The sequence below is a fragment of the Malania oleifera genome, chromosome 12 (genome assembly GCF_029873635.1).
Source record: "Malania oleifera isolate guangnan ecotype guangnan chromosome 12, ASM2987363v1, whole genome shotgun sequence".
Classification (NCBI taxonomy): Eukaryota; Viridiplantae; Streptophyta; class Magnoliopsida; order Santalales; family Ximeniaceae; genus Malania; species Malania oleifera.
Genome location: NC_080428.1, coordinates 75,074,586 through 75,094,971, shown reverse-complemented (window position 1 = coordinate 75,094,971; position 20,386 = coordinate 75,074,586).

Here is a 20,386-nt window from a genome sequence, read left to right as displayed (position 1 = left end):
TATTTTTGAAAATACGTGATCTGCACCGACGGAAACTGTCGACGATTTTGTGCTCAGCAAAGGCCCTCCTGCGTACTGCCTAAAACCTATTCTCATGCAATTGTCCCTCACTTCACGTAGCTTTCTCCAGTTCATGTGATTCACTCTGAATATGAGCCACATCCCCAACAATCTCCACCTTGGCGAATATTCACCACCTTGAAAATTTGAAAGCATAATCGCTGCTCCACCCGGGCCTCTAGATTAAGGACCCGCCTCCCCTATAACACTTGGAGACATAAACCAAGTCCAATTCAAGCTTGAACTTGATCGTGGTAACAGGATCTACACCTAGCTGAACACTTAGCTCCTTGAATGATCCTTCGAACCACAATGCTACCTTGGCAGCCTGTATGGGGTAAAGTGAGATAGTTCCACAAACTTGACTGCGTACTGTTGTACAATCAAGGGTCCCTGAGTCAGATTTAGGAATTCCTCCACCTTAGCTTCCCAGGTGCAAGCAGAGAAAAACCTATCAAAGAAGATCTCCCTAAAACGACTTCAGGTAATAATTGCAGGTCCTGGCCTCTGTTCCTCCACCAACTTTACCGCTCTCCAGCACCGCTTAGCCTCCCTAACCAATTTAAAAGTGGCATATTGCATCCTCTGTTCATTAGTGCAATGCAGAACGGCCAGAAGTTCTTTAATCTCCTGAACCCAATCCTCAGCCACAATCGAGTCCGCTTCTCCTATAAATGTCGGCGGACTCATCCTGGTGAACCGCTCGATTGTGCAGCCCTGATCTACCGGTGGTTGATTCTGTCCTTTGGAGTCCCGCCGGATCTCCTTCCTAACCTATCGTGCAAAACCCTGCAGCACCGCCGAGGTATCTACATCCTTCCCGCTGGAAGTCTCCACATGATTATCCCCTCTGGCATCAATGTTCTTTCCCCTGAGATCCATCCTGAAGATAGGATAGGAATAGACTTAGAATTTCCACACTTATCATGTTTGGTGTAAGTATTGAACGAAGAAACTAATATAACATCTGAGATCTCAATTTAAAATTCATTCCTTTAGTTTTGCCCAAAACCGTCAATGATTTTTATAGAGGGTCCCAAAACCGTCAGTTAAAACCTGAGATACAAAGAGCTTATTTTGGAGAAAACTATTGACGGCTTGTATTTCCCCTAGGAAACCGTCGACGATTTCGCCCTTGCATCTCGTACTACCCCTTTGCTTATATACACTTGGTCATTTCAAAGTGCCAGCCTCTAATCACCACACCTGAAACCACATATATGCCCAACCAACCTAACATTCCAGCTCACATTTTTTCGGTTTCAGTCTCTCAACATAGAAACGAAAGTCATCGATGGATTTACCATGGCTTTTTTGAAACCGACGTCCCAGGAAAATCATAGAAGACCGTCAAGGAATCTCCGCCTCCATGCTTCCAGATCAATCCTAACCTAACCTACCCACTTTTATCCTTATGTTATCTCAAACTGTACTGTAGTAATTACCAACTATCAAAGTCTACAGAACCAAGAAAACCTAGGCTCTAATACCACCTGTAACGCTCTGATCCCGAAAGTGGGGCCCGGGGTGTCACTTTAGTAATATCTGCATTCTCTGATACCATAATCATCATATAAAAGCAGCGAAAATAATTTAAACATCCTCTGTCACGCCCCGAACCCCAAAATGGGACCTAAAGGTGAGAATGTAATCTAACCTGTCCCTGTATCTGATAAAACATCCAAAGATACAGTACAATGGATGAGGGTCCGACCCCGTGGGGTTCCCAGGCACCCTAAATACATCTAATCACAATCATATATGCAGTGAAAAAAGGTCATTCTATAACAATATATACAGTACCATACCAGAGTCTATACAAGAGCAGAACATGGCTCTATCAAAACGTACAAACGGGTGCCCAAATACATCTCAAAATGGCAACCCACCAAAATTACAGTCCTAACACTTACCCAAGCGCTAAACGCAATACACCGGCCACTACGCTCCCTACACCAGGATGCTAGTTCCGGTTACTTAAAGAACCTGTAAAAATGTACGTACAGCATGGGTGAGACGCCTCTCAGTAAGGAAGAACACGGGTTATATCGGTGTGTGGCATTTAAGTGTTATCATGATACAACATACACGCAGTTAAATGCATTCCAGTACTAATTTCCACAGTGCATACATGCACCCATACACATACACATGAACAGTAATCTTCAGTGTCATCACACCCTTCGGCCCAAAGCCGGCCTGCGACATACGACGTTGGCCCGTAGCCAACCCTCAAACACGGCACCACCGGCACATGGCTAGTCCCCAACTCCCATGGCATCGTACCGGCGCTAAACTGGTGGATCCACACCCTTCGGCCTGATCTGCCGGTAAAGGCTCACGCCCTCGGATATAGAGTCGGACACTCTTACCTACGTGGTAGGCGATAAACACACGCCCTCGGATATAGACTCAGACACTCTCAGTACCTAGAACAATTCGAAACCCAGTTCCTACTAGCATTTCAACATATCACACACACATGCATGCTCATATAACCAAACAAACCACACCCATTTGGTAATCTAAATCATGATTTTTCAAACAAATATAATTTAAACAAGTCAAGGCACAGTCATCCCAATATCACAGTATAAATCAACATATACATAGGTTTTCATCAAAACCAGGAATGCAGCCCATCGCCCCCTTCTTCCCAAAACTATAATAATGAAAAACCCATAGTTTTTTCCGTTAGATCCCCCAAAATGAGTAGCCAAAACACACACAGGACCGTGGACCACAGTTCCACCGAGTCCGATTTCAAAATAACAAATATAAACATAGTTCCCCTTACCTTTTCCCCGAAAGCAAATCCTGAACTCCAAGGCCCCTAAACAGCGAACCGAGTTCCAAAACCTACAAATTACAATACCGAATATGCTCATAAGACAATTACCTACAAAACTACTAGATCAGAAATGAAAATCGAGCCTTACCTTGATTTTTTTCCAAAACCAAAAAATCTCCGAAATGAGATTCCATTCCGTAGAAGTTGTAAAGAATCCTTCCACGATCCTCGTGGTAACTTCATATTTCCTATTCCGTCAACGATCACTGAAGAAATCTAGAGAGAAAGAGTGTAAGGAGAGTTATAGAGAGATAGAGAGATATGATTGAGTTTTCTTAGTGAGGAAGTAATGAAAAATCCTATTTATAGCCCTTTGACCCGGCCCAACTCTTCGATGAAATGGTGTTCTCGTCGACGAATCTTTCACTGACTTCGTCGACGAATCGATGGCCTTGTCGACGAATCCTGATATTCCCGATTTCTAAAACTCATCGGCTTCTCCTCGTTGACAAGTCTCTAAATTTCGTCGACGAGAAGAACAAAGACTTCGTCGATGAAATCTAGCTTCGTCGGTAAAATGTGTCAAATTCCTAATTTGCCCATCTCTTATTTATTTAAACTCATTTATCACGGTTCGGGTTCTTACAATCTCCCCTCCTTACAAAAATTTCGTTCTCAAAATTTGCCATCTCTCATTCATAAAGTCATATCCGGAACACACATATACGAACTACCTGCAAGAAACTGACGACTACTACAGCGCAATCCCATCATACACATACACAAACATACCCTCACTTATGGCGGAGGAATACCGTGGTTACATATACAACAGTCTCAAAAGTTCACAATACACACACACTCCCGATGACTAACCACCTATCCCAACCCACAGTAGGATCATGTACAAGTGCTCAAAACAACTGTGGATACTTCCGGCGTATCTCTGTTTCCAATTCCCAAGAAGCTTCCTTAACCTCGTGGTTTCGCCACAATACCTTCACTAACGGTATCTCTTTAGTACAAAGCTTTTGAACTTTACGGTCCAGAACCTGAACAGGTATCTCCTCATACACTAAAGTATCCCCAATTTCCAACTCATCATAAGTAATAACATGTGAAGGATCCAACACGTACCTGCTCAACATGGATACATGAAACACATCATGGACCCTCGAAAGTGCTGGAGGCAATGCAATCCTGTAGGCTACCGGACCCACTCGCTCAAGTACCTCGAATGGTCCAATATACCTCAGGGTCAGCTTGTCCTTCCTCCGAAATCTCATCACCCCTTTCATCGGAGCGATACGCAAAAATACCTTACCTTCCACTTCGAACTCTAACTCACGGCGGCGAACATCTGCATAACTCATCTACCGACTCTGAGCTAATCTAGTCCTCTCCCGGATCAAACCCACCTTCTCAGATACTTGCTGCACAAGTTCAAGTCCTAACACCTGACGTTCACCAACCTCATCCCAACACAAAGGAGATCGATACCTCCGACCATACAAAGCCTTGAACGGTGCCATCCTGATACTAGACTGCAAGCTGTTGTTATAGGCGAACTCTACAAGTGGCATAAACTATATCTAGCTACCACCGAAGTCTAACACACAAGCTCGCAACATATCTTCCAATATCTATATCGTCCTCTCCGACTGTCCATTAGTCTGGGGGTGGAACGTTGTACTCAAAGTAAGCTTCGTCCCCAGTGCCTCCTGTAAGCTCGTCCAGAATCAAGAAGTAAACCTCGGATCTCGATCTGACACAATGGACACCGGTACTCTGTGCCTTCTCACAATCTCATGCACATACAAATCTACTAACCTACTCAAAGGATAGCCAACTCTCATCGGTATGAAATGAGTAGATTTCGCCAATCTATCTACGATCACCCAGATAGCATTCTGCCCGTGAAGCGTTGGTGGCAATCCGGTCACAAAATCCATGAAAATATGCTCCCATTTCCACACCAGAATAGGCAAAGGCTGCAACGGCCCCGTCGGCCTCTAATGTTCAGTTTTCACCTGCTAACACGTCAGACACTGCTCCACGAACTGAGTAATTTGCCTTTTCATACCAGACCACCAGAAGGTCTCGCACAAGTTTCGATACATCTTCGTACTACCAGGATGTACCGTATACATAGAACGATGCGCCTCCTCTAGAATCATCATTCTAATCTTATCATCGTTCAAAACACACAATCTAGTCCCAAACCTCAGCACACCTCCCTCAGAGATGTTAAACTCTGTAGCTAGCCCCTGCTGTACCTTTTCCATAACCTCTACCAACTTTACATCACTAGCCTGCATGGCTTTTATTTGCTCAATTTAGGACGGTTAGGCCACCAAACCAGCAAGATAAGCCTGATGATTACCAACCACCAACTCTATACCTGAGCTCTCCATATCCCGTCTGGTGTGACATTGAGTTACAAATGTAGATACAGTCGTAGGCCAGGACTTCTGACTCAACGCATCAGCTACTACATTAGCTTTCCCTGGGTGATAACTGATCGTGCAATCGTAGTCTTTAATCAATTCTAGCCACCGCTTTTGCCTCATGTTCAACTCCTTCTGTGTGAAGAAATATTTAAGACTCTTATGGTCAGTGAAGATCTCACACTGCACTCCGTACAAATAATATCACCAGATCTTCAATGCATAAACCACAGCAACCAATTCCAGATCATGCGTAGGGTAATTCTTCTCATACTCTTTCAATTGCTGAGAGGCATACGCCACTACCTTACCTTACTGCATAAGCACACATCCCAAACCCTTCAGGGACGCGTCGCTATAAATCAAAAACCCACCATCCCCCGAAAGAATGGTCAACACTGGAGCAGTAACCAGCCGGTGCTTCAACTCCTGAAAGCACTGCTTGCACTCACTAGTCCAATCAAACTGTACTCCTTTCCTGGTCAATCGTGTCAAAGGTCCAGACAGTTTAGAGAAACCCTCTACGAATCGACGATAGTAACCCGCCAGTCCTAGAAAACACTGAACCTCCTGCACATTCTTCGGCTTTACCCAGTCGACCACAACTTCAATCTTACTAGGATCAACTGATATACCATCCCCGGTAACCACATGGCCTAAGAACGCAATCTGACTCAACTATAATTCACACTTCTTCAGTTTAGCATACAGCTTCTTCTCCCACAGAATCTGTAACACTAACCTCAAATGTTCCACGTGCTCTTCTATACTCCTCGAGTATACCAGAATGTCGTCAATGAACACCACCACGAACCGATCCAAGTACTCATGGAAAACCCTATTCATCAGATCCATGAACAACGCTAGAGCATTCGTCAACCCAAAAGGCATGACTAAAAATTCGTAGTGGCCATATCTGGTTCGGAATGCTGTCTTCGCTACTTCCTCCGCTCTAACCCTCACCTAATGATATCCTGACCGCAAGTCGATCTTCGAAAAGACCTGCGTGCCCTACAATTGGTCAAATAGATCATCTATACGAGGTAAAGGATAGCGATTTTTCACAGTTACCTTGTTAATCTTACGGTAATCAATGCACATCTGCATCGACCCGTCCTTCTTCTTCACAAACAATACTGGAGCTCCCCAGGGCCAAACACTAGGTCGAATGAAACTCCTATCTAGTAATTCCTGCAATTGCTCCTTCAACTCTCGAAGTTCCGTTGGAGCCATCCGGTATGAAGCTTTAGAGATTGGTGCCTTACCGGGCAACAACTCTTCGCAAACTTTACCTCACGATCCGGAGGTAAACCGAGTAAATCCTTTGGAAACACATCCGAGAATTCGCTGACTACCCGAATGTCCTCAAGTCTCAACTCATCCCAAGGTGGTTCCTTCATACAAGTTAGGTACCCCTAACATCCATCTAAGAGTAGCCTCCTTGCCTGTAGTGCTGACAGAATCTATGGCGCTAAACGCACACACGATCCCACGAATTCGTACTCCTACTCCCCAGGAGGTCTGAAAACTACCACCTCCCTACGACAGTCGATTACAGTGTAATTAGAGAACAACCAATCCATTCCCAGAATGACATCAAATCCAACATGTCATAAATAACAAGATTCGCCGGTAGCAGCTTCTCCTGAATTTTCACTAGGCAGTCTACCAATATCTTCCTACAGAAAGATACACTCCCAGATGGCGTAGTAACAGATAACACCTCATTCATGTCTCGGGTCCCAACGCCACACCATCCAACAAAATTCACAGACACAAAGGAATCGGTTGCATCCAAATTAAACAAAACAAAAGCTTTATTCAAAAGCAATAATAAGGTACCTGTCACCACGTTACCTACATGCTCAGCGTCCACTGGAGTAAGAGAGTATACTCTAACCGGAACTGTATTCGCCTAAATGGTTCCCCGAGGTATCTAATTGCTCCCTCAGTCCCCACTGAATGTAGGCACGTATCGCCTCGGTGCACGACAATCACAAGCCATGTGACCAGGTTGACCACAGTTATAGTAGTTACCATCAAAAGACCAACACTCACCCTCGTGCCATCTGAAACACCTGGTACAACGACCACTAGTCTGGCTCCCCTGAGAATCCTGGCGCTCGGTATTCTGATGATAACCCGAGCCCTTGCTCCTCTTCTTCCACAATCCCTGATGAGATCCTGTCTGAGAACCAGAAGGTGCTGTCCTCCTCCTCAATTCCTAATCCACCTCATCCTCTCGGATACTGGTCTCAATCACCGTGGCTTTATCCACCAACACCGAGAACTCGCGGATCTGAAGCATACCCACTAGTCTGCAAATATCCTTCCTCAAACCCTTCTCGAACCTCCGAGTCTTCTCATACTCGCTCGAGATCATACATGGTGCAAAGCGGGACAACTCTATGTACCAACCCACATATCCCTGCACCGTTAAACTCCCTTGAGTAAGAGCAGAAAATTCATCTGCCTTCGCATCACGTACTGAAGCCGGGAAGTACCTAGTCGAAGAACACCTCCTTGAAACGGCTCCACGTCATCTCCTCTGGACCACCCCTCTGCTTCTCCAACAGACTCACCGCAGTCCACCATCAACCCGCCTCCCTATACACTGGAATGTGGCATAGAGGACTCGCTGCCTATTCGTGTAGTGCAAGACTTCCAGAATCCTCTCAATCATCTCCACCCAATCCTCTGCTATCGTCGGGTCAGGTCCTCCAGAGAACGTCGAAGGATGCATGCATGTGAACCTCTCAATGGTGCACACCGCAGCGGTAGGAGAGCGCTCACGTCTCCTCACACTCCGTCCGATCTCTCGCAATACCTGCCTCGTCAAACCTCGAGGCACAGAAGGAGACTCATCACTCGCAGTCTCCTCGGAGCCACTTCCCAAGTCATTCTCCTTGGGCTCCATTCTGCAGCACAATAGGAATCTATCAGTATCCCTACGACACATACAGTTAACACAATAATCTACACTAATCATGTTAACTACTCCCTGTCAATTCTAGGTCTGTTCTATCACATCGACACGAAAGTCATCAATGATCTGCCTTGCTTTTACTGGAATCGTTATCCTTAGAAAAACACGGAATATCGTCAATAATTACCGGTCTAGCAACCGAACAACCCTCAACCAACTCTACCCATATCCACATCCTATACTATGGTATGTACTCGCAACTAAGCCTAACCAAGTCTACAAGATCTAATAACCTGGTTAGCTCTGATACCAAGCTGTCACGCCCCGAACCCCGAAATGGGACCCAAGGGTGAGAATGTAATCTAACTTGTCCCTGTATCTGATAAAACATCCAAAGATACAATACAATGGATGAGGGTCCGACCCCGTGGGATTCCCAGGCACCCTAAATACATTCAATCACAATCATATACGCAGTGAAAAAAGGTCATTCTATAACAACATATACAATATCATACTAGATTCTATACAAGAGCAGAACATAACTCTATCAAAACGTACAAACGGGTGCCCAAATATATCTCAAAATGGGAACCCACCAAAATTACAATCCTAACACTTACCCAAGCGCTAAACGCAGTACACCGGCCACTACGCTCCCTACACCAGGACGCTAGTTCCGGTTACTTGAAGAACCTGTAAAAATGTATGTACAGTAAGGGTGAGACACCTCTCAGTAAGGAAGAACACAAGTCATATCGGTGTGTGGCATTTGAGTGTCATCATGATACGACATACACGCAGTTAAATGCATTCCAGTACTAATTTCCACAATGCATACACGCACCCATACACATACACATGAACAATAATCCTCGGTGTCGTCACACCCTTCGGCTAGAAGTCGATCCGCCACATACGGCATTGGCCCGTAGCCAACCCGCGAACACGACGCCACCAGCACATGGCTAGTCCCTGACTCCCATGGCATCGTACCGACGCTAAACTGGTAGATCCACACCCTTCGGCCTGATCTGCCGGTATAGGCTCACGTCCTCGTATATAGAGCCGGATACTCTTGCCCATGTAGCAGGTGATAAACACACGCCCTTGGATATAGAGCCAGACACTCTCAGTACCTAGAACAATTCAAAACCCAGTTCCTACTAGCATTTCAATATATCACACACACATGCATGCTCATATAACCAAACAAACCACACCCATTTGGTAATCTAAATCTTGGTTTTTCAAACAAATACAGTTTAAACAAGTCAATACACGGTCATCCCAATATCACAGTATAAATCAACATATACCCATGCTTTTCAACAAAACCAGGGATGCAGCCCGTCGCCCCCTTTTTCCCAAAACTGTAATAATGAAAAACCCATAGTTTTTCCTGTTAGATCCCCCCAAATGAGTAGTCAAAACACACACAGGACCGTGGACCACAGTTCCACCGAGTCCGATTTCAAAAATAACCAATATAAACATAGTTCCCCTTACCTTTTCCCTAAAAAGCAAATCCCGAGCTCCAAGGCCCCTAAACAGCGAACCAAGTTCCAAAACCTACAAATCACAATACCGAATATGCTCACAAGACAATTACCTACAAAACTACCGGATCATAAAAAAAAATCGAGCCTTACATCGATTTTTTGCCAAAACCCAAAAAATCTCCGAAATGAGATTATGATTCATAGAAGTTGTAGAGAATCCTTCCACGATCCTCGTGGTAACTTCAGATTTTCGATTCCGTCAACGATCGGTGAAGAAATCTAGAGAAAGAGAGAGTGTAAGGAGAGTTCTAGAGAGAGAGAGATATGATTGAGTTTTTTTAGTGAGGAAGTAATGAAAAATCTGATTTATAGCCCTTTGACCCGACCCAACTCGTCGACAAAATGGTGTTCTCGTCGATGAATCTTTCACTGACTTCGTCGACGAATCGATGGCCTCATCGACGAATCCTAATATTCCCGATTTCTGAAACTCCTCGGCTTCTCCTCGTCGACGAGTCTCTGAATTTCGTCGACGAGAAGAACAAAGGCTTCGTCAAGGAAATGTGCCAAATTCCCAATTTGCCCCTCTCTTATTTATTTAAACTCATTTATCAGGGTTCGGGTTCTTACATCCTCGAATACGTTAACAAACTTCTAAACTACTACCATACATAGGATCTCCAAGTATCAATATTACAATCCAAAATAAAATACGGAAAGCAAACTTCATTCTTACAAACCACATACATATACTAGTCAATCTAAACTCTAGCCTCTTAGCTTGCTAGGCTTGATCCCTAGTATTTCTTGAAAAAGTAAAATGATCATTGGGGTGAGACACCTCTCAATAAGATGGATTAAGGTTATTATCAGGATGTGGCCACACATGAGTTTTAGTATATGCAAGGAACATCCATTACTTTCTTTACTCAAAATAGCATTCATAAACAGTACTCACACCTATACAGTTGAAAATATACATTTACTTCCATGATATAAATTAGTTCAACACATATTTAACAATTATTTCCTAAATTCACACATATGCGTAGAAGAAACTCCCCCCCCCCCCTCTTGGACAAACACATCATCATGTATATACCCCCATGATCGGGTTGTGAGGCCCAAAGGCGAGACTTATCCATGGTTGACCTACCACTAGGCTAAGTCGGTGGAATCTCGTCTGTCAGTTTGATTTGCCTACTTAGTCTCGTCCGGAGTCCAAAGGGGTACAACAACACTTCATGGCCAAATTAACTATCTGAAGGCCTACGAGTCTCAGTATCGTGTGGCTGCACTACTTATTCACTAGTAACGGTACCGTGCTTTCAATACAATCAGTCCTCGGGGTTCTTAATCATATCATGCAATTTAAGTATAATAGAAACTGTAATATTTTCTCACTTTTGTCATTTCTTATAAAACCTGCCATCTCACAACTCGGCACACGGTCATCATGTCAAACCCGGCTCTCAACCATCATTTCATATATCCATTATCATCCATTAACCAGTATAGTTCACAATTTCATCGTATATTTCATAACCATTACTCAGGTTCAACTATGCAATAAAACCATATAGATTATTCTCATGCCACACGATTTTGAGTATTAAACCATAATTAAATAAGCCACCAGGAAAAATATCTCATATTATATTCAGTTTGTATGATGAAAAACCAGGGCCTAATCATCCAACCCTTCTAAGTTACTTAAAACATACTTATACATACACACATACACACACACACACACACACACACACATATATATATATATATATATATATATATATATATATATATATAAAACATACAAATGATCAACCTTCACCCCCTTTTGTTTCACAAATTATGTGTATAATAACAACACTCACAAATTCAACCATTCAAATCATTCTCAAATTACCGAAAGAGATTCCCATAATTAAAAACCCAGTTTTCAAACGGTTGGATTTCAAAACAACCCATGATATCATGAAAATATGTGCATACGAACAGTTTAATCGGTTCAATTATGATAAAAACCTGATATAACCTAATCCCCTTACCTGTTCCTAAAAATAAGTCGTTTACGTTCCGAAAAGTGAAAACCCTAGTTTTCAAACCCATAGCCGAAAGTGAGCTGGCAAGCCGAGAAAGGAGGGAGAGATGATCGAGGAGCGATGACGGACTCCGGGTAAGCCTACAGGAGAGAAAGGGTCACGAGAGAGTTAGAGTAAAGAGAGAGAGAGTGTAAAGACCCGAAAAATTAAAATGATTAAAATAATTAGAAAATAATAATAATAATAAATAAAATAATAAATGAACATATAAAAGAAATAGTATGAAAATAATAATAATAATAAAAATATATATGAAATAAAATGAAATTAGACTAATTATTAATTAGTTAATTAATTGAATATTATTTAATTGAATTAATAAATTAATTAAACGTTATTTAAATGAATTAATTAAGTAAATTATAAGGATAGGGTATATATATGGTTAAAGTAATAAGTGTATATATATATATAATATAAAATAATATAAAGATGGAATTAGATGAATTGGATTTCAATTTGAAATCCAATTGAAATCCAATTCATCTCCAGATTCACGCCCCCACCCCCCACCTCTGTAAATCCATTTCCTGTGCCAGTGTCTGTTCTACGCTCGTCCAACCATCTTCATCTCCTCCTCTCTTTCTCTCTCAATTTCTCGACGGATTTGCAGCGGATCGAAAAACGGAAGGTGCCGTTAGATTTCTGGTTCTACTGCTGACATTTCTATTGAAGCAAATTGGTCTTGAGAACGACTTAGGCACTGCTCTTGGGGAAAGGTAATTTTTTTCCATTTTCTCAATTTTTCTTTAAATCTACTGTTAAATCGGCGAACGGGTACCACCGCATGGTCCTAATCGTCGTCGTCGTCATTTTGACATAGGTAATTTTTCAATTTGAATTTTCTAGGCCCTACTTCAAAGCGATAGTGGGATTTGGAAATTTTGGCAAATTAGTTAAATTTGCGGGTATAATTATAAATTAAAAAAATTATGAGCCTAGAAAATATTTAAATAGTATGTTATTTAGGAATAATTTAAGTGAAATTAAGGTTTTTGATTCAGGATCTGGGTGAGTGCCGCAGGTATTTTTTTCGGAGTCCCTGTCGGTGTAGTTCAAGAAACAAGGTAAGGGGATAAATATATATTAAATCAGAAGTTTTATGAATTAAATGAAAAATAAATTGTGTTATATGTACGTGTAATTTTTCAGTATGGGTAAAATGCCAGCCATTTTAATTATATTTTTTTTTTCGAGTTTAAGGCTGTTTATTATATATGTATATATGAAAATGAATTGATGAAAGTGGAAACATATTTTCAGAGTATTTATGTAAGAAATAAAAGGTATTTTTAGTATATAAACATTAAATGTTGGTTGACTTATTTTATAAGCAGTGTATGAGTTTTATTGCTAAATTGTGTGGCATGAGTAAAATAAAATTTTGTATGGAATTATGTTATATATACGAGGTGTAAGATATATAGAAAATGAAATGAACATGAAAATGATATATAAAATATGCTGCATGTGAGTGTTAATACAATCATGGAAACAACCAAGGCTGAAAAGATGCCGACCACGGCTGAAAAGATGCCGACCACGGCTGAAAGGATGCCGAAACTAACCAATCACGACTGAAAAGATGCCGACCACGCCTGAAAGGATGCCGAAGCTAACCAACCACGGCTGGAAAGATGCCGAGTATTTATGAATTAAAATAAAAATGAGTATGAAATGAAAATGAAATGAAAAGGGAAATGAATGGAATGGAAATGAAATGTGAAATGCGAACAGATGTGTATGATTGAATAATGATAAAAAGAATTATGTATTATGATATTAGAAGAATTTATGTATGTAGAACATGCTACGTTTGGGCGGGGCGCACTCTTCGCCTGAGGGCTTGCTGAGTAAGGCAAGTGCACTAGTAGCTTCAGATGTGGCAGTAGCTACATAACGCACTAGGGCAGAGGGAACCTACTTGTATGGGCGGGTTGGATTCCCTATCCTTAGGGCCTTTGCCGGTAAACTATTGTTGAACTGTGTGGGTACGAGATTAATCTACCACTTGAGGGCTTACTGAGTAAGGTGAGTGCTCTGATATATTTTAATTGTGACCTTAGGGTTACCTAAGTATCAGAGCAGAGGGGTGCTACTTGTATGGGCGGGTAATCACCCCTATCCTTAGGTAATCTCGTGGGTTAAATATTTGCATGTGATTGTTTAGGTTCAGAAAATGATTTCAATGTTATATGATGATTTGCAAATGAAATAAAAATGATATCTATTTATCTCATGTTGGCCACACGCTGTTTTAATATGTATTGTTTCTTCCCTTACTGAGATGTGTCTCACCCGAATATGAACTAATATTTTTCAGGACTTCCACGAGATCGAGCTTAGAGAGCTCGAGCTATTATAGCACCTTTGAGGAAAAGGGTATAATTTTGATGTTTTGGGAATATAAATATTTTATGTATTATGTTTAAGTCTTCTGAGTGATAGATGGTTGTGAAACATACTGAAATTTGGGGATTTTGTTTTGGAGATATGTATTTATGTGAATACAGGTGGATGTATGTTGTATGTTAGAATGTAGATGGATGTAGAAAACTCTGGTATTGTATTTGTTGAAAGATTTTAGTTATGTTTACCGCTGCATAAATGATATTAGAATGTGTATTATTAAGTAAATGAATTGATTAGTAGCACTCCGGGCCCACTCAGGGGGTTGGGACATTACAAAGAGAGAGAGAGAGAGAGGAATTTTGAGTTATAAAATAAAAGGCTAGCTTAGCCCTTAAGTAAGGCCAGCCCAGAGGAAAACCACCGACGGTTTTCCTGGGCTCCAAAAAACCATCTATGGTTTGGTCCAACCAAACCGTATTTCCTTTGTTTTCTTTTCCTTTCCTTTATTTCTCTTTTCTTTTATTTATTTCCTTTTCTTTTCTGGGTTCAGGTCCCTACACCCAACTGATTTACGGCACTGATTTACCATGAATCACAGTTCTACTGAGTCCGATTTCAAAAATAACCGACATAAACTGAATCCTCTTACCTTTTTTCGAAAGACAAATCTCGAACTCTAAAACCCCTAAACCACGAATCGAGTTCCAAAACCTACAACCCACTGTACAAAACTTTCTCACAACTCTATTACCTACAAGACTATCGAATCAAAACTAAAAACCAAGCCTTACCTCTATTTTGGGCCAAAACCCGAGAATGCCCGCGAAACGAAAATCCAATCTGTAGAACTTGTAGAGAATCCTTTCCTGATCCTTGTGGTAACGTCGGATCTCTAATTCCTGCTACATACGACGAAGAAATCTAGAAAGATAATGAGTAGGTTGAGTTTCTAAAGAGATAGAGAGAGAATTTGAGTTTTCTTAACTAAGAAGTAATAAAAATATCTATTTATAACCCTTTGACCCGACCACTCCTCGTTGACGAGACTCTACACTTCATCGCCGAGAACTACAAAGACTTCATCGACGACTCTGGCTTCGTCGACGAAACTTGCTTAATTATCAATTTACCCCTCTCTTAATTAGTTAATTCCTTATATCACGGTTCGGGTTCTTACATGATCCAAGTAGGCGAGCATATTAGACTCGCAAATAGAGAGATCTTTTATTTTACTCTGTTTATAGGGTAAGTGTATTCAAGGGATTATATCTTTGAGCATATGATACTGGGGTGATGTGTAAATATGTATATATGGTTTGGAAACACCAAATTCTGGTATTGTAAATATGAATGTATGACTTTATGTTTTCCACTGCATATGTGTGTCGATTCCTGTGCAGGGATTCCTCAATGTCATAAGGGCCTTGAGATGTTGTCGTTACACGGTCGACCAGGGCATTGCCCATATAATTCTGGTCAATCGACCGAGCAGTCAAAAAGTTGACCTAGTGGAGGTTCGGTTGACTAGAGAGTTGCTATATGTTTCTAGTTAATCGACCGAACATGCCATTGTTGGGAATTTCGATATTTTTCCCTTTATTAAATTGTCCCTAATTATATGATGTTTATTTTCAAGACTACGGGGGACTTTTTTATGCAATATTCAGGGTCCTAAAGTCAGTCTAAGACCTTTGAGAAATAACCCTAAAAATTCGGCGTCTGCCGCATTGTCATTTGGTTCCCTATGGTCAATCTAAGACATATCTAAGCATACAAGACATATCATGCATATGCATGCATTATTACATACCAAGATATAAAAATTAAATGCATATACAAATTAAAATGAGCGTCTTCGTCTTTTGTTCTTTAGTCTTCATGGAATACGCCAGATAATATGATCTTTATACTCCTCTAGGCTTCCATGTTCTTTACCTCATGTGTGTGCTAAATCATGAACCTGTTCAAAAACACTAAATGCTCACATGAGATACTTGTACTTTGTCAGCATCAAAATAGGGATCGGACTCAAAAAGTCAACAACGTCATTGGCCAAACATAACCTGATCATGGAAACCGCCCTTACTTCAAACTCCTTCTAACTTGCGTTGTTCATGTCATCAGGTTTATTTCCGTATAAAGCCTTCACCATCCCTTGCTGCACTAGTAGATTTTTCAACCTTCATTGCCAATGTTTGAAATTACCAGTTCCATCGAATTTGTTCACATCAAACTTAATCGAAGAGACCACATCCATTGTAGAACCAATAGCTTTGATACCACTTGTTGATGTTCGTTCAACTTGAACACGTGCAGCGGAAGCACACAATCAATCATGAAACAATCAAAACCACTAATGCATTCACTCGATGATGAAATACACTCAAGAGGCAATCAAACAATAATAAGAATAATCAAAAGCACAACTAGAATACACAAGATTTACGTGGTTCGGCAATATAGCCTACGTCCACAGGAGCAACACTTGGGTTTTCACTATGATCAATGTCTCTCACTCCAATAGGGTTACATAATGATGTTTATATAACATCTAATGCGTAAAGAAGTGTTCTAGTTTAACTAAACTATATCTGTAGCAATCCCCTAGAGGAAAGTCCTCCAGATAAGCCCAATATATAAGCCCCCGATTTGAAAATACGTGATCTACGCCGACAAAAACCGTCGACGGTTTTGTGGTGAGCAAAGGTTCTCCTGCATACTGCCTTCTCTTCTCATGCAATTGTCCCTCGCTTCACGTAACTTTCTTCAAACCAAGCAAAAAATTACTAGACCAGCCCAATATAGAATTAAAGATACGACATGTGAAGAATTTAAGATTTTAACTACATGTATGCGCAAATATATACATATAAAATAATTAATTATAGAAACTATAAATAAATTAATTAAATTTGTACTTTTGGAAAATAAGTTGCTCCTTGTAGGAATGGAAGGAGAATGGTCATGAATAGGCTTGTCGGCTAAACCTTTGCCCACATGCTCCAGTTTGTTTTTTTCAATAGTGGAAAGCAAAAAAATGAAAAACAAAAGCATAAAACCAAAAGCAAAACACCCCCCACTTGCACTGTCTTATGGGAATTGAATTGAAACTTTGCTTTGCTTAAATTAAACAGTCAAAATTTGCTTAGCTAAAGGAAGGGCGGCGGAGCGTGGCCCGCCGCGCATAATCGCCGCAGCACCACCATGCAAGCACGTGCTTTGTGTCAATGTTTCACCTTGAGCGTGTATTGAAGGAAGCGTTGGTCATATAAGATCCAATTATTTAGGATTTAATTTCATAAGATGCCTTTTAATTTATAAGGTCAAATTGCAAGTTTGAGTTATTGGATCATGGACAATATTAAATTAACGCCGTGATATTTTGTATCACCAAATTTATTCATTTATTATTTTAAGGATGAGAATTTTAGAAGCGACTATGTGTTTACAATCAAAATTAAAATAATAAAAGCTATAGAAATATTGGAGAGTTATGGAGAAACTATGCGATTAGGTTACCTAAATATGTGACACTGTAAGCAATCAATTAGAATTTTGATTTTTAGCTATTTAAGAATTGTGGAAAATTAGACTCAAATATATATATATATATATATATATTTATATATAACTATGGGTACTCAATGCATCTGCAGTCAGGGCACAAATCTAGATACGAGTTCTAACTCAAATATTTAGATCCTACGCCTCTCAATCTTTTTTCTTTAAAAGAACAAAAAGCTATTAGATTCAGGATAAGTTAAGCTTAAAAATCTTGTTTCAATAAAAATAAATAAATATTTAAAAAAAATGTATTTTTTGATTGTTTTGCATCAAATAATATTAAAGATAAAAATTTGTTTGAATATGATTTAATATTTTTTAAAAAATAAAATAAAAATGAAACTAATTTTATAAATTTTGTTTGTGTCAAATAATATTAAAAATTAAATTTTGTTTGAACATGATTAATTTTTTTTTTTAAATTAACATATCAAATATGCTAGGGGATCAAGAATTTCAATTGGAAAAAAAATAAATAAAAATAATAAGAAAACTAATTTTTTATTATAATTTATTTTTATATCAAATACTATTAAAAAAATCTTTGTTTTAATTTGATTAAAGTAAAAAAATGCAAATAGTTTCTAAATCAAATTTTTATTCATTCATTATATTTTTATATATATATATATATATAATTTTTTTTTCTTCTCATTTTCCTTTGTAATCAAGCATTTAAAAAAAATGGAAAATACTCGAAGACGTGGACCAGTACCATCACGGGATGACATGACAAGCTCTAAATGGATGAACAGTGTGGGCCTATCTATAGTGTCATATATAGCGTTACTGTACAAAAAGTATATATGTTCTCTCTTATTTTGGCCCAATGTTGTTCGAGTATATATACATCAATAAAATGGTAGAAAATTTTTGAGATTATCCTAATCTTACATTTGGGAGCATGAATTTTAGGCCTTGAATTTATATTTATATGAATTTTATAATACAAATTTATATTGATATTTTGTTTAGAAAAATAAATTTTAGGTATTAAATTTGAATTTGGATAGATTTGTTAACAACAACAACAACAGCAGTAATAATAATAATAATAATAATAATAATAATAATAATAATAATAATAATAAAGTTTGTATTATATTTTGTCCGAATTTACATTGATCCAAATCGAAAGCTTCTCCCAAACATAGGGTAAGCCGTTGAGGTTTGTCCAAGTTTGCACAAACTCAAATTAAGAACATCAAATTTATGTTCTCAAATACTATTTAGTGAAAATGCAATGAAATTCATCAAAACTCAAACTATGAATAATTTCATCATTTTTTATAAAAGGTGACAGAGCCCTAGAGTTTGGTTATAATTTTTTTTTTTACGATTATCCAAATTTATTTCTCCGCAGGGATAAAAAAAATACATATAATCTCTAAAAGTTAAAAATTCACTTGTAAGAGTTGTCAAAAGTAAAGTAAAAAGAATGGTAACTTATATGCAAGGATGGACCATAACTAAATCTTTTAGGTTAAATTGGGATAACCATGTATATTAAGTTCCTTGCGAAGACTTTCCAATTTTAACAAGTAATATCAAAGTACAATTGGAAGATCAAGTATCTGATCGAAAATGATTAGTTTAAAGACACATAAAATGCAATCCGAAATATGTATGGTGCAGTGGGACAACACACTTAAATAATTGTTAGAAAATTAAACTAATTTTTAAAGGGAGTTGATTCCCAATTAAGGAAAAGACTCATGAGTGAGTGAGATGTTTGGAAATTCACTTATTAAAGTTGGTCCTATATAAAAAAAGTAAATGAAAGTTTGGTAACTTATATACATAAATTGTCCAAAGACATAATAGTTAAGTCTTTTGGGTCAATTTATGCTTACTGTTCACTTATGTATATCACATGTGTAAAATACTTTTTGTTCTAAAACTAGGTGATTCTTTTTATATTTTAAACATTTGATACTTCGGCAATAACAAGTCTTATGTCCTTTACCCCTTAAAAACTTCATTTCTAAACTTAAATTTGATCAGCTCCTTTGTATAAAAAAAATGTTATAGTTGTACAACACAATTAAGTAACTTTGCTTTATTAATTACAAGGTGAGAATATAGTCAATTTTTTTTAAATTAATTATTATTATTTGATTATATAGGAATTCTAGCCACTAACAAGCCCTTCGAATCCCCTGATGCGCCACCAAACCTATAGATCAGCGTCCTCCCCCTAGGTCTCGCTGATCAGGTAAAGTCCGAAATGCGGACATGGCTTCCGTGCATCAGTTGGACGTTTGGTCAACCCAACCCCAATGACACATCTCAATTACCATTCACAGTCCCCGCTGGCTCACAGTGAACTCTCACCATCCATGGTTTGCGTTGGCTCAGAGAGCGAACTCTCACCATCCATGGTCTTCGCTGGCTTATAGAGTAAATTCTCACCATCCACAGGTACCGCTGGTTCCGTGAGTATATTTACCTGAAATTGAACCTCGATGCTCCTTCTTACGTGTTGATGCCTTTCCACCGCTCCATGCCCATTGAGGCAAAAAATAATAATAATAATTATATTATCAAGTATAAAAGTGACATTAACTACAAAATAAACATTAAAAAATAAAAAACAATCTAATCATACCCCATATGCAGTGACCAACTCAAAAGTCTAA